General features: G+C 42.1%; 7 non-coding genes and 3 pseudogenes across 7 annotated transcripts; all 10 read left to right on the plus strand.

Moving 5' to 3' along the window:
- The first annotated feature begins 504 nt into the window (after positions 1–504).
- LOC142512822 (5S ribosomal RNA) lies at positions 505–622 on the plus strand (annotated as a pseudogene).
- Positions 623–1,305: 683 nt separating this feature from the next.
- LOC142512846 (5S ribosomal RNA) lies at positions 1,306–1,427 on the plus strand (annotated as a pseudogene).
- A 1,330-nt stretch (positions 1,428–2,757) lies between these two features.
- Positions 2,758–2,876, plus strand: LOC142507920 (5S ribosomal RNA). The gene has a single exon (XR_012806158.1). It is a non-coding gene; the product is annotated as a 5S ribosomal RNA (ribosomal RNA).
- Positions 2,877–3,559: 683 nt separating this feature from the next.
- On the plus strand, positions 3,560–3,678 carry LOC142515380 (5S ribosomal RNA). Its single transcript, XR_012811228.1, has one exon. It is a non-coding gene; the product is annotated as a 5S ribosomal RNA (ribosomal RNA).
- A 683-nt stretch (positions 3,679–4,361) lies between these two features.
- Positions 4,362–4,484, plus strand: LOC142507306 (5S ribosomal RNA). The gene has a single exon (XR_012805566.1). It is a non-coding gene; the product is annotated as a 5S ribosomal RNA (ribosomal RNA).
- Positions 4,485–5,748: 1,264 nt separating this feature from the next.
- LOC142506452 (5S ribosomal RNA) lies at positions 5,749–5,867 on the plus strand. Its single transcript, XR_012804745.1, has one exon. It is a non-coding gene; the product is annotated as a 5S ribosomal RNA (ribosomal RNA).
- Positions 5,868–6,547: 680 nt separating this feature from the next.
- On the plus strand, positions 6,548–6,666 carry LOC142509546 (5S ribosomal RNA). The gene has a single exon (XR_012807714.1). It is a non-coding gene; the product is annotated as a 5S ribosomal RNA (ribosomal RNA).
- A 682-nt stretch (positions 6,667–7,348) lies between these two features.
- LOC142508486 (5S ribosomal RNA) lies at positions 7,349–7,467 on the plus strand. Its single transcript, XR_012806697.1, has one exon. It is a non-coding gene; the product is annotated as a 5S ribosomal RNA (ribosomal RNA).
- A 2,978-nt stretch (positions 7,468–10,445) lies between these two features.
- Positions 10,446–10,566, plus strand: LOC142511422 (5S ribosomal RNA; annotated as a pseudogene).
- Positions 10,567–11,253: 687 nt separating this feature from the next.
- Positions 11,254–11,376, plus strand: LOC142516404 (5S ribosomal RNA). Its single transcript, XR_012812200.1, has one exon. It is a non-coding gene; the product is annotated as a 5S ribosomal RNA (ribosomal RNA).
- Positions 11,377–13,247: the final 1,871 nt, after the last annotated feature.

Raw genomic sequence — 13,247 nt, forward strand, 5'->3', positions numbered from 1 at the left:
CGCAATGAGCTGGCGAGATTTTAGCCGAATTCCTTCTCTAAGACTCTCTAATTTGCGATTTTTCGCTTCTGTTAAACTTCTGTTTCCTCGAGAAATCCGCTTATGAAGTTCGAAATTCGATTCCGGTTCCATTTTATCGTATCCCCAGCATAATAATAGCTTTACATTTGCTATTTTCTTCTTCTAATTTATTTTCAATTTTTTAGGGAACATTCAGCGATTTTTGTTGTCGTGAGCCGGTTCTGTGCGGAAGGGTATGGGGCAGATTACTCCGGAGACGGTTAACTCATTAAAAACAATTATTTCGAAAGTTTTATCCATAATTTACGTAAACGGTCGCGACACGAGGAATTCCCAGGGAGGTCACCCATCCTAGCTCTGCCCTCGCGCCAGAACGTTTAACTTCATGGTTCTGATTGGGCGAGAGCAGTGCCGAGTGTTTTCCATCGCCGCCTGCTCCACACGTACTCGAGGGATATAAGAATAAACATCCCACTCAATGTCGGCTGCGATCAGACCAGGACTAATGCACCGAATCCTTGAGAACTTCGAAGTTAAGTGTGCTTAGGCGAGAGCAGTACTAGGATGGGTGACCCTCTGGGAATTCTTCAAGTTGCTCCCCTTTTCGTGTTTTTCTATTTTTTTTTACATGTTGACAGACGATTTTAAGCTCAATTCATCTGAATCTCGATCGGAACCGGATAAGACATGTGAAATCAACGTAGCTCGGGCACTGCCGTATTTGGACAAAATCTTGGGCTAATTTGTTTGTAAACGGGCAAACGAACGAGACTCATTACTCCCCAATTAGCTGGCGAGATTTTAGCCGAATTCCTTCTCTAAGACCCTCTAATTTGCGATTTTCCGCTTCTGTTAAGCTACCGTTTCCTCGAGAAATCCGCTTAGGAAGTTCGAAATTCGATTTCGGTTCCATTTTATCGTATCCCAGGCATAATAATAGCTTTACATTCACTTTTTTCTTCTTTTTATTTTTTTCCTATTTTTTGGGAACATTTAGCGATTTTTGTTGTCGTGAGCCGGTTCTATGCGGAAGAGTATAACGCAGATTACTCCGGAGACGGTTAACTCATTAAAAACAATTATTTTGACTATTTTATCCTTAATTTAAGTAAACGGTCGCGACACGAGAACTTCCCAGGGAGATCACCCATCCTAGCTCTGCCCTCGCGCCAGAACATTTAACTTCATGGTTCTGATTGGGCGAGAGCAGTTCCACGTGTAGTCCATCGCCGTCCGCTCCACACGTACTCGAGGGATAAAAGAATAAACATCCCACTCAATGTCGGGTACCATCATACCAGCACTAATGCATCGGATCCCACAAGAACTCCTAAGTTAAGCGTGCTTCGGCGAGACCAGTACTAGGATGGGTGACCCCCTGGGGGGAAGTCCTCTTGTTGCACCCCTTTTCGTGTTTTTCTATTTTTGATTACTTGTTGATAGACGATTTTGGCTCAAATCATCTGAATCTCGATCGGGACCAGATAAGACATGTGAAATCAACTTAGCTTGCGCACTGACTGATTGGGACAAAATTGTAGGCTAATTTGATTGTAAACGGGCAAACGAACGAGACTCATTACTCCGCAATGAGCTTGCGAGATTTTAGCCGAATTCCTTATCTAAGACCCTCTAATTTGATATTTTCCGTTTATGTTAAGCTTCCATTTCCTTGAAAAATCCGCTTAGGAAGTTCGAAATTCGATTCCGGTTCCATTTTATCGTATCCCAGGCATAATAATAGCTTTACATTTGCTATTTTATTCTTCTTATTTTTTTTTCTATTTTCTGGGAACATTTAGCGATTTTTGTTGTCGTGAGCCGGTTCTGTGCGGAAGGGTATGACGCAGATTACACCGGAGACGGTTAACTCAATAAAAACAATTATTTCGACTGTTTTATCCATAATTTATGTAAATGGTCGCGACACGAGGACTTCCAATGGAGGTCAGTCATCCTAGCTCTGCCATCGCGCCAGAACGCTTAACTTCATTGTTCTGATTGGGCGAGCGCAGTGCCGCGTGTTGTCCATCGCCGCCCGCTCCACACGTACTCGAGGGATATAAGAATAAACATCCCACTCGATGTCGGGTGCGATCATACAAGCACTAATTCACCGGATCCCATTAGAACTCCGAAGTTAAGCGTGCTTAGGCGAGAGCAGTACTAGGATGGGTGAGAAAATTGTAGGCTAATTTGATTGTAAACGGGCAAACAAACGAGACTCATTACTCCGCATTGAGCTGGCGAGATATTAGCCGAATTTCTTCTCTAAGACCCTCTAATTTGCGATTTTTCGCTTCTGTTAAGCTTCCGTTTCCTCGAGAAATCAGCTTAAGAAGTTCGAAATTCGATTTCGGTTCCATTTTATCGTATCCCATGCATAATAATAGCTTTACATTCGCTATTTTCTTCTTATTATTTTTTTCTATTTCCTAAGAACATTTACAGATTTTTGTTGTCGTGAGCTGGTTCTGTGCGGAAGGGTATGAAGCAGATTACTCCGGAGACGGTTAACTCATTAAAAATAATTATTTCGACTGTTTTAGTCATAATTTACGTAAACGATCGCAACACGAGTACTTCCCAGGGAGGTCACCCATCCTAGCTCTGCCATCGCACCAGAACGCTTAACTTCATGGTCCTGATTGGGCGAGAGCAGTGCCGCGTGTTGTCGATCGACGCCCGCTCCACACGTACACGAGGAATATAAGAATAAACAGCCCACTGAATGTCTGGTACGATCATACTAGCACTAATGCACCGGATCCCATCGGAACTCCGAAGTTAAGCTTGCTTGGACGAGAGCAGTACTAGGATGGGTGACCCCCTGGGAAGTCCTCGAGTTGCACCCCTTTTCGTGTTTTTCTATTTTTGATTACTTGTTGACAGACGATTTTCGGCTCAAATCATCTGATCTCGATCGGGACCAGATAAGACATGTGGAATCATTGTCGCTCGGGCACTGCCTGATTTGGAAAAAATTGTAGCCTAATTTGATTGTAAACGGGCAAACGAACGAGACTCATTACTCCGGAATGAACTGACGAGATTTTAACTGAATTCCTTCTCTAAGACCCTCTAATTTGCGATTTTCCGCTTCTGTCAAGCTTCCATTTCCTCGATAAATCCGCTTAGGAAGTTCGAAATTCGATTTCGTTTCGATTTTATCGTATTCCAGGCGTAATAATAGCTTTACATTCGCGATTTTCTTCTTCTTATATTTTTTTCTATTTTCTGGCAACAATTAGCGATTTTTGTTGTCGTGAACCGGTTCTCTGCGGAAGGTTATGACGGAGATTACTCCGGAGACGGTTAACTCATTAAAAAAAATTATTTCGACTGTTTTATCCATATTTTACGTAAACGGTCGCGACACGAGGACTTCCCAGGTAGGTCACCCATCCTAGCTATGCCATCGCGCCAGAACGCTTAACTTCATGGTTCTGATTGGGCGAGAGCAGTGCCGCGTGTTGTACATCGCCGCCCGCTCCACACGTACTCGAGAGATATAAGAATAAACATCCCACGCAATGTCTGGTGCGATCATACCAGCACTAATGCACTGGATCCCATCAGAACTCCGAAGTTAAGCGTGCTTAGGCGAGAGCAGTACTAGGATGGGTGACCCCCTTGGAAGTCCTCGTGTTGCACTCCTTTTCGTGTTTTTCTATTTTTGTTAACTTGTTGACAGATAATTTTCGGCTCAAATCATCTGAATCTCGATCGGGACCAGATAAGACATGTGAAATCAACGTAGCTCGGGCACTGCCAGATTTGGACAAAATTGTCGGCTAATTTGATTGTAAACGGGCAAACGAACGAGACTCATTACTCCGCAATGAGCTGGCGAGATTTTAGCCGAATTCCTTATCTAAGACCCTCTAATTTGAGATTTTCCACTTCTGTTAAGCTTCTGTTTCCTCTTGAAATCCACTTAGGAAGTTCGAAATTCGATTCCGGTTCTATTTTATCGTATCCCAGGCTTAATAATAGCTTCACATTCGCTATTTTCTTCTTCTTATTTTTTTTTCTATTTTCTGGGATCATTTAGCGATTTTTGTTGTCGTGATCCGGTTCTGTGCGGAAGGGTATGACGCAGATTACTCTGGAGACAGTTAACTCATTAAAAACATTTATTTCGACTGTTTTAGCCATAATTTACGTAAACGGTCGCGACACGAGGACTGCCCAGGGAGGTCACCCATCCTAGCTCTGCCATCGCGCCAGAACTCTTAACTTCATGGTTCTGATTGGTCGAGAGCAGTGCCGCGTGTTGTCCATCGCCGCCCGCTCCACACGTACTCGAGGGATAAAGAATAAACATCCCGCTCAATGTCGGGTGCGATCATACCATCACTAATGCACCGGATCCCATCAGAACTCCAAAGTTAAGCGTGCTTGGGCGAGGGCAGTACTATGATGCATGGGTGACCCCATGGGAAGTCCTCGTGTTGCACCCCTTTTTGTGTTTTTCTATTTTCGATTACTTGTTGACAGACGATTTTCCGCTCAAATCATCTGAATCGTGATCGGGACCTGATAAGACATGTCAAATCAACGTAGCTCGGGCACTGCCGAATTTGGACAAAATTGTAGGCTGATTTGACTGTAAACACGCAAACGAACGAGACTCATTGCTTTGCAATGAGCTGGCGAGATTTTAGCCAAATTCCTTCTCTAAGACACTCTAATTTGCTATTTTACGCTTCTGTTAAACTTTTATTTCCTCGAAAAATCCTCTTAGGTAATTCGAAATTTGATTCCGGTTCCATTTTATCGTATTCAGGCATAATAATAGCTTTACATTCGTTATTTTCTTCTTCTTATTTTTTTTCTATTTTCTGGGAACATTTAGAGATTTTTGTTGTCGTGAGCCGGTTCTGTGCGAAAAGGTATGACGCAGATTACTCCGGAGACGGTTAACTCATTAAAAAGAATTATTTCGAATGTTTTAGCCATAATTTACGTAAACGGTCGCGACACGAGGACTTCCAAGGGAGGTCACCCATCCTAGCTCTGCCATCGCGTCAGAACGCTTAACTTCATTGTTCTGATTGGGCGAGAGCAGTGCCGTGTGTTGTCCATCGCCGCCCGCTCCACACGTACTCGAGGGATATAAGAATAAACATCCCACTCAATGTCGGGTGCGATCATAAAAGCACTAATGCACTGGATGAGACTAGTTGATTGTAAACGGGCAAACGAACGAGACTCATTCTACGCAATGAGCTTGCAAGATTTTAGCCGAATTCCTTCTCTATAACCCTCTAATTTGCGATTTTGCGCTTCTGTTAAGCTTCTGTTTTCTCGAGAAATCCGCTTAGGAAGTTCGAAATTCGATTCCGGTTCCATTTTATCGTATCCCAGGCATAATTATAGCTTTACATTCGCTATTTTCTTCTTCTTATATTTTTGTCTATTTTCTGGGAACAATTAGCGATTTTTGTTGTCGTGAACTGGTTCTGTGCGAAAGGATATGACGGAGATTACTCAGGAGACGGTTAACTCATTAAAAACAATTATTTCGATTGTTTGATCCATAATTTACGTAAACGGTCGCGACACGAAGACTTCCCAGGGAGGTCACCCATCGTAGCTCTGCCATCGCGCTAGAATGCTTAACTTCATGGTTCTGATTGGGCGAGAGCAGTGTCGCATGTTGTCCATCATCATCCGCTCCACACGTGCTCGAGGGATGTAAGAATAAACATCCCACTCAATGTCAGGTGCGATCATACAAGCACTAATGCACCGGATCCCATCAGAACTCCGAAGTTAAGCTTGCTTGGGCGAGAGCAGTACTAGGATGGTTGACCCTCTGGGAAGTCCTCGTGTTGCACCCTTTTTCGTGTTTTTCTATTTTTGATTACTTGTTGACAGACGATTTTCGGCTCAAATCATCTGAATCTCGATCGGAACCAGATAAGACATGTGAAATCAACGTAGTTCGGGCACTGCCAGATTTGGACAAAATTGTATGCTAATTTGATTGTAAACGGGCAAACGAACGAGACTCATTACTCCGCAAAGAGCTCGCGAGATTTTAGCCGAATTCCTTCTTTAAGACCCTCTAATTTACGATTTTCTGTTTCTGTTAAGCTTCTGTTTCCTCGAGAAATCCGTTTAGGAAGTTCGAAATTCGATTCTGGTTCCATTTTTTGTATCCCAGGCATAATAATAGCTTTACATTCGCTATTTTCTTCTTATTATTTTTTTCTGTTTTCTGGGAACATTTATCGATTTTTGATGTCGTGAGCCGGTTCTGTTTGGAAGGGTATGACGTAGTTTACTCCGGAGATGGTTAACTCATTAAAAACAATTATTTCGACTGGTTTTTTTTTTTTTACGCAAACGGTCACGACACGAGGACTTCCCAGGGAGATCACCCATCCTAGCTCTGCCATCGCACCAGAATGCTTAACTTCATGGTTCTGATTGGGCGAGAGCAGTGCCGCGTGTTGTCCATCGTCACCCGCTCAACACGTACTCGAGGGATGTAAGAATAAACATCCCACTCAATGTCGGATGCGATCATACCAGCACTAGTGCACCGGATCCCATCTGAACTCCGAAGTTAAGTGTGCTTGGATGAGAGCAGTACTAGGATGAGTGACCCCCTGAGAAGTCATCTTGTTGCACCCCTTTTCGTGTTTTTCTATTTTTGATTACTTGTTGACAGACGATTTTCGGCTCGAATCATCTGAATCTCCATCGGGACCAGATAAGACATTTGAAATCAACAAAGCCTGGGCACTGCCGGATTTGGACAAAATTGTAGCCTAATTTGATTGTAAACGAGCAAACGAACGAGACTCATTTCTCCGCAATAAGCTGGCGAGATTTTAGCCGAATTCCTTCTTTAAGAACCTCTAATTTGCGATTTTCCGCTTCTGTTAAGCTTCCGTTTCCTCTAGAAATCCGCTTAGTAAGTTCTAAATTCGATTCCGGTTCCATTTTATCGTATCCCAGGCATAATAATAGGTTTACATTCGCTATTTTCTTCTTCTTTTTTTTTTCTATTTTCTAAGAACATTTAGCGATTTTTGTTGTCGTGAGCCGGTTTTGTGCGGAAGGGTATGACGCAGATTACTCCGGAGGCGGTTAACTAATTAAAAACAATTATTTCGACCGTTTTATCCATAATTTACGTAAACAGTCGCGACACGAGGACTTTCCAGGGAGGTCACCCATCCTAGCTCTGCCATCGCGCCAGAACTCTTAACTTCATGGTTCTGATTGGGCGAGAGCAGTGCCGGGTGTAGTCTATCGCCGCCCGCTCCACACGTACTCAAGGGATATAAGAATAAGCATCCCACTCAATGTTGGGTGCGGTCATACCAGCACTAATGCACTGGATCTCATCAGAACTCCGAAGTTAAGCGTGTTTGGGCGAGAGAAGCTCTAGGATGGGTGACCCCCTGGGAAGTCCTTGTGTTGCACCTCTTTTCGTGTTTTTCTATTTTTGATTGATTACTTGTTGACAGACGATTTTCGGCTCAAATCATCTGAATCTCGATCATGACCAGATAAGACATGTGAAATCAACGTAAATCGGGCACTGCCGGATTTGGACAAAATTGTAGGCTAATTTGATTGTAAACGGGCAAACGAATGAGACTTTTTACTCCGCAACGAGGTGGCGAGATTTTAGCCGAATTCCTTCTCTAAGACCCTCTAATTTGCAATTTTTCGCTTCTTTTAAGCTTCTGTTTCTTCGAGAAATCCGCTTTGGGAATTCGAAATTCGATTCCAGTTCCATTTTTTCGTATCCCAGGCATAATAATAGCTTTACATTCGCTATTTTCTTCTTCTTATTTTTTTTCTATTTTTTAAGAACATTTAGCGATTTTTGTTGTCGTGAGCCGGTTCTGTGCGGAAGGGTATGACGCAGATTACTCCGGAGACGGTTAACTCATTAAAAACAATTATTTCGACTTTTTATTCATAATTTACGTAAACGGTCGGGACACGAGGACTGCCCAGGGAGGTCACCCATCATAGCTCTGCCATCGCGCCAGAACGCTTAACTTCATGGTTCTGATTGGGCGAGAGCAGTGCCGCGTGTTGTCCATCATCGCCCGCTCCACACATTGTGGGGACCCGAACGCTAATTCATTTCTTAATCATCTTTGGGAATAATTAGATCAATTCAATCAACAGGGTCTAAATTTTTTTTTCTTTTTAGTTTACAAATGCGGAAGCGTAATGTAAATCACTCTGAGATACATATTAAACGTAAATGTACAAGTCTTGTACTGTCTACAATAAATCAACTAGGTTCAACTACCTATCAATGCTGAATCCTAGTCTCCTTCTGAGCCCGGATCTCCACGCTAATCTTGAATCTCTCATCTTCTTCATGACCCTGGTCCTGTCCCACCTATTGTCATGCACACATACAAACACGACAACAGCAGGATAACTCTGGTAAGAATTATATTCCCAGTATAAACCAAGTATACATGCATTTCTTATAAACAGATATAAAAGCATAAAGCAGATATCCATAACATGTATCAAAATCAGAAACATGAATCAATATCAAACTGTAAATCATACTCTGAACATGTAACACAATCAAGAACATGAATCGGTATCAACCAGTAAATCACACTCTGTGACTCTTAGACTCGGACTCGACTCATTCCTAATCTAGGGATCCCGATTTGAATAAGAACGCAACAATCTCCCACCTACTCTCCCGATCGTGGTGGCGGTACGTCCCTATTCCTGGACTTTGGTCTACTCTATATCGAATAATCTGCAATAAGGATCTCTCTGTCACTTAAGCACATCGATATACCAAACGTCCAGTGTCTTGGCGCGTCTGCCGAAGACTTGGCATTTCTGCCAATGACTACTCTGACAATGTGCAATGGACCAGTGACCACTCTGTCACAATCTGGCCCTTCTGTCATCGACTCTCGCTCAATCGCTATCTGCTATTCTCTACTTTTCGATAAATCAATAAAATAAGCATACTCATTCAAATAACACAAAGGTATGAAAACAATAACATACAAGTATGTGGTTTAGGGAAACTCAAGTTAAATCTAACTCGAGTCGCATCTCCCGGTTAACATTGATTTATACCTTTCTCTTCTCGGTCTGACGAAGTCGAAGTCTCGCATTCAAATCTATCCATACTCAATCTGGCAATGACAATATCGAATATACTGCGTCAATATACAACTCAATTCAAGACCTGCTCTGATCAATACTCAAATCAAGACATAATCTAATCAATGTCAACTATGTAATGATACAATCTCAATAATTAGCGAATCTGATTAATTTCAATCTACTGATGTTTCGACGGCATACAATACAATCTCAATAACCCCGTCAATCTCAACATCACTGATATAATAACACGACTTATAATCAATATCAGTACAACCCCTAATCTCACAATACGAGATCATCATCTCAAATCTGTACAATCTCGCAATACCGGCAATACAATATCAGTATATTCGAATCAACAACTCATCTGATCCAATTCTGAATAATATCAATATACCCAGCAATACAGTATCAATAAGATATTAACCCCAACATCTCATAATCGATAACAACACAATTATGATATCAAATCGGTCTAATCACAATCAAATCAACTCTGAAAATTCATAATAATTTCATACGGTATCCGTTCTTCGATTCGGTTTCGATTATACGATGTCTAACATGTCAAGAGTGCCATATATGAATCATATCCGATTCTGACAATATCCTAATTCCAAGACATATTAAAACATAATAAAACTTACGTCCAGTTGTAGATCTCGTCGTTAGGAACTCAGTACTGTGCTCAGATTCAAAACCAGACGGACGGATCTTTCGCAATTCAAAATTAAAATCTGAACTTGAGTTTCCTTTGTCCCTTCTTTCTTTTTGCTACTGAGAAGGATACATACGGTGCATACGAGAGACCAAGTGTCGAGTTGTTGTTTCGGATGCCTCGCGCATATGCGCGCCTCAGCTTCGCGCATATGCTCGTGACCTACTGTCCCGGTGCATTACAACTCGCGCATATGCGCGCCTCCATCCGGCGCATATGAGCCAACTTCTCTGCCATGCTCGCGCATATGCGCCCATCCATGTCGCGCATATGCGCCAACTACTCTTGACTTCCCCTTGGCTTCTAGCATGGCTCGCGCATATGCGCGCACACTTCTCGCGCATATGAGCGAGGTCTTCTGCCACTCATGCGCATATGCGCGGATCATCGTCGCGCATATGCGCGAGGTGTTCTGCCCTCGCACATAATTCGTGTTTTCTTTCGTCTTTTTCGGTCTAATCCTTTCCTTCAATAATCACCTCAATTATCATCAAATCATTTCAGATCACGGTTATCAAATTATCGGGCCTTACACAAGTACTCGAGGGATATAAGAATAAACATCCCACTAAATGTCGGGTGCGATCATACCAACACTAATGCACCAGATCCCATCAGAACTCCAAAGTTAAGCGTGCTTGGGCGAGAACAGTACTAGGATGGGTGACCACTGGGGGGAAGTCCTTGTGTTCCACCCCTTTTCGTGTTTTTCTATTTTTTATTGATTACTTGTACACAGACGATTTTCGGCTCAAATTATCTGAATCTCGATCGGGACCAGATAAGACATGTGAAATCAACGTAGCTCGGGCAATGCCGGATTTGGATAAAATTATAGTCTAATTTTATTGTAAATGGGCAAACGAACGAGACTCATTACTCCGCAATGAGCTGGCGAGATTTTAGCCGAGTTCCTTCTCCAAGACCCTCTAATTTGCGATTTTCCGCTTCTGTTAAGCTTTCGTTTCCTCGAGAAATCCGCTTAGGAAGTTCGAAATTCGATTCCGGTTCCATTTTATCGTATCCCAGGCTTAATAATAACTTTACTTTCGCTATTTTCTTCTTCTTCTTTTTTTTTCTATTTTCTGGTAACATTTAACGTTTTTTGTTGTCCTGAGCTGGTTCTGTGCGGAAGGGTATGACGCAGATTACTCCGGAGATGGTTAACTCATTAAACACAATTATTTTGACTGTTTATCCATAATTTATGTAAAAGGTCGTGACACGAGGACTTCCCAGGGAGGTCACCCATCCTAGCTCTGCCATCGCGCTAGAACGCTTAACTTCATGGTTCTGATTGGGCGCGAGCAGTGCCGCGTGTTGTCCATCGCCGCCCGCTCCACACGTACTCGAGGGATATAAGAATAAACATCCCACTCAATGTCGGGTGCGATTATACCAGCACTAATGCACCGGATCCCATCAGAACTCCAAAGTTAAGCGTGCTTGGGCGAGGGCAGTACTAGGATGCATGGGTGACCCCATGGGAAGTCCTCGTGTTGCACCCCTTTTTGTGTTTTTCTATTTTCGATTACTTGTTGACATACGATTTTCGGCTCAAATCATCTGAATCTTGATCGGGACCAGATAAGACATGTGAAATCAATGTAGCTCGGGCACTGCAGGATTTGGACAAATTTGTAGGCTAATTTGATTGTAAACGGGCAAACGAACGAAACTCATTACTGCGCAATGAGGTGACGAGATTTTAGCCGAATTCCTTCTCTAAGACCCTCTAATTTGTGATTTTCCACTTCTGTTAAGCTTCCGTTTCCTTGAGAAATCCCCTTAGGAAGTTCGAAATTCGATTCCGGTATCATTTTATCGTATCCCAGGCATAATAATAGCTTTAAATTCGCTATTTTCTTCTTTTTATTTTTTTTTCTATTTTCTGCAAACATTTAGTGATTTTTTTTGTGGTGAGCCGGTTCTGTGCGGAAGGTATGACGCAGATTACTCCGGAGACGGTTAACTCATTAAAAACAATTATTTCAACTGTTTTAGCCATAATTTACGTGAACGGTCGCGACACGAGGACTGCCCAGGGAGGTCAACCATCCTAGCTCTGCCATCGCGCCAAAACGCTTAACTTCATGGTTCTTGTAAGGTTTTATTTTGTCCGACAGATGCTCAAAATGATAAAAGTATCAATATACGATGTAAAATAGTAAATTTGTGTTTTATCAGAATTAAGTGTTTTGCCAGATGTTGCAACATCTGGGGCAACATCTGCATTTTCCAGTGATATTTGAATTTCCAGAAACTCATCCACATCATCTTCAGCTGTTTTCTTTTTGAGATCTGCAAGGTCATCAAAAACAACATTAATGAATTCCATGATAGTCCTAGTTTTTAAATTAAACATGTGATAGGCTCGACTATTAGTGGCATATCCCAAAAACAAACACTTATCACTCTTTGAATCAAACTTTGCAAGTTGATCCCTATCATTCATTGTTGAACCACTTCTTAAATACACCCTATTCGAAATATGGCATGCGGTGTTAAGGGCTTCTGCCCAAAAACGCTTTGAAATATTCTTTGAAGCTAGCATCACCCTTGCCATTTCTTGCAGAGTCCTGTTCTTGCGTTCGGCAATGCCATTTTGCTGTGGGGTCTTTGGAGCAGAAAATTCACGTGAAATACCTTTCTTGTCACAAAAAGATGAGAATGAGGAGTTTTCAAATTCTTTACTGTGATCAGTTCTGATCCTTCTCACTTTTAAATTGTGGAGGTTTGAGATTCTTGTGAGCAATTGTTTAAACACATCATAAGTGTCCGATTTCTCCCTAATGAAGCTCACCCATGAAAACCGCGAGAAATCATCAACACACACAAAAGAATACTTCTTACCTCCAATGCTTTCTACTTCCATGGGACCCATAAGATCCATGTGCAGTAATTCCAGACAGCATGTTGTCCCAGATGTTGGCAACACTGGGTGCGACACACGCGTCTGTTTTCCCTTTTGACAATCTCCGCACACATATGATATTCCAGATGAAAGATTAGGCATACCTCTAACTGCATGGTACTTACTCAAGTTCTTCAAGGTTTTGAAATTTGCATGTCCGAGTTTTTGATGCCAAAGGTCAAGTTCGGTGATTTGCACATGTTTGCACGAAAGTTCCTCACCTATTTGATAGCAATTATTCGAAGACCTTGTACCTGTCATTATGCACTTGTTAGATTCATCAAAAACTTCACAAGTATGTTTATCAAACTTGACAAGCAAATTATCATCACACAATTGGCTTATGCTTATCAAATTTGAATTTAATCCATCAACATGAAGCATATTTTGGAGCTTTGGTAGTCCTTCAACATTCAAAGTACCCTTTCCAACAATTTTTCCTTTAGCTCCCCCTCCATAGGTTAC

This window comes from Primulina tabacum, chromosome 10 (genome assembly GCF_025594145.1).
Source record: "Primulina tabacum isolate GXHZ01 chromosome 10, ASM2559414v2, whole genome shotgun sequence".
NCBI lineage: Eukaryota > Viridiplantae > Streptophyta > Magnoliopsida > Lamiales > Gesneriaceae > Primulina > Primulina tabacum.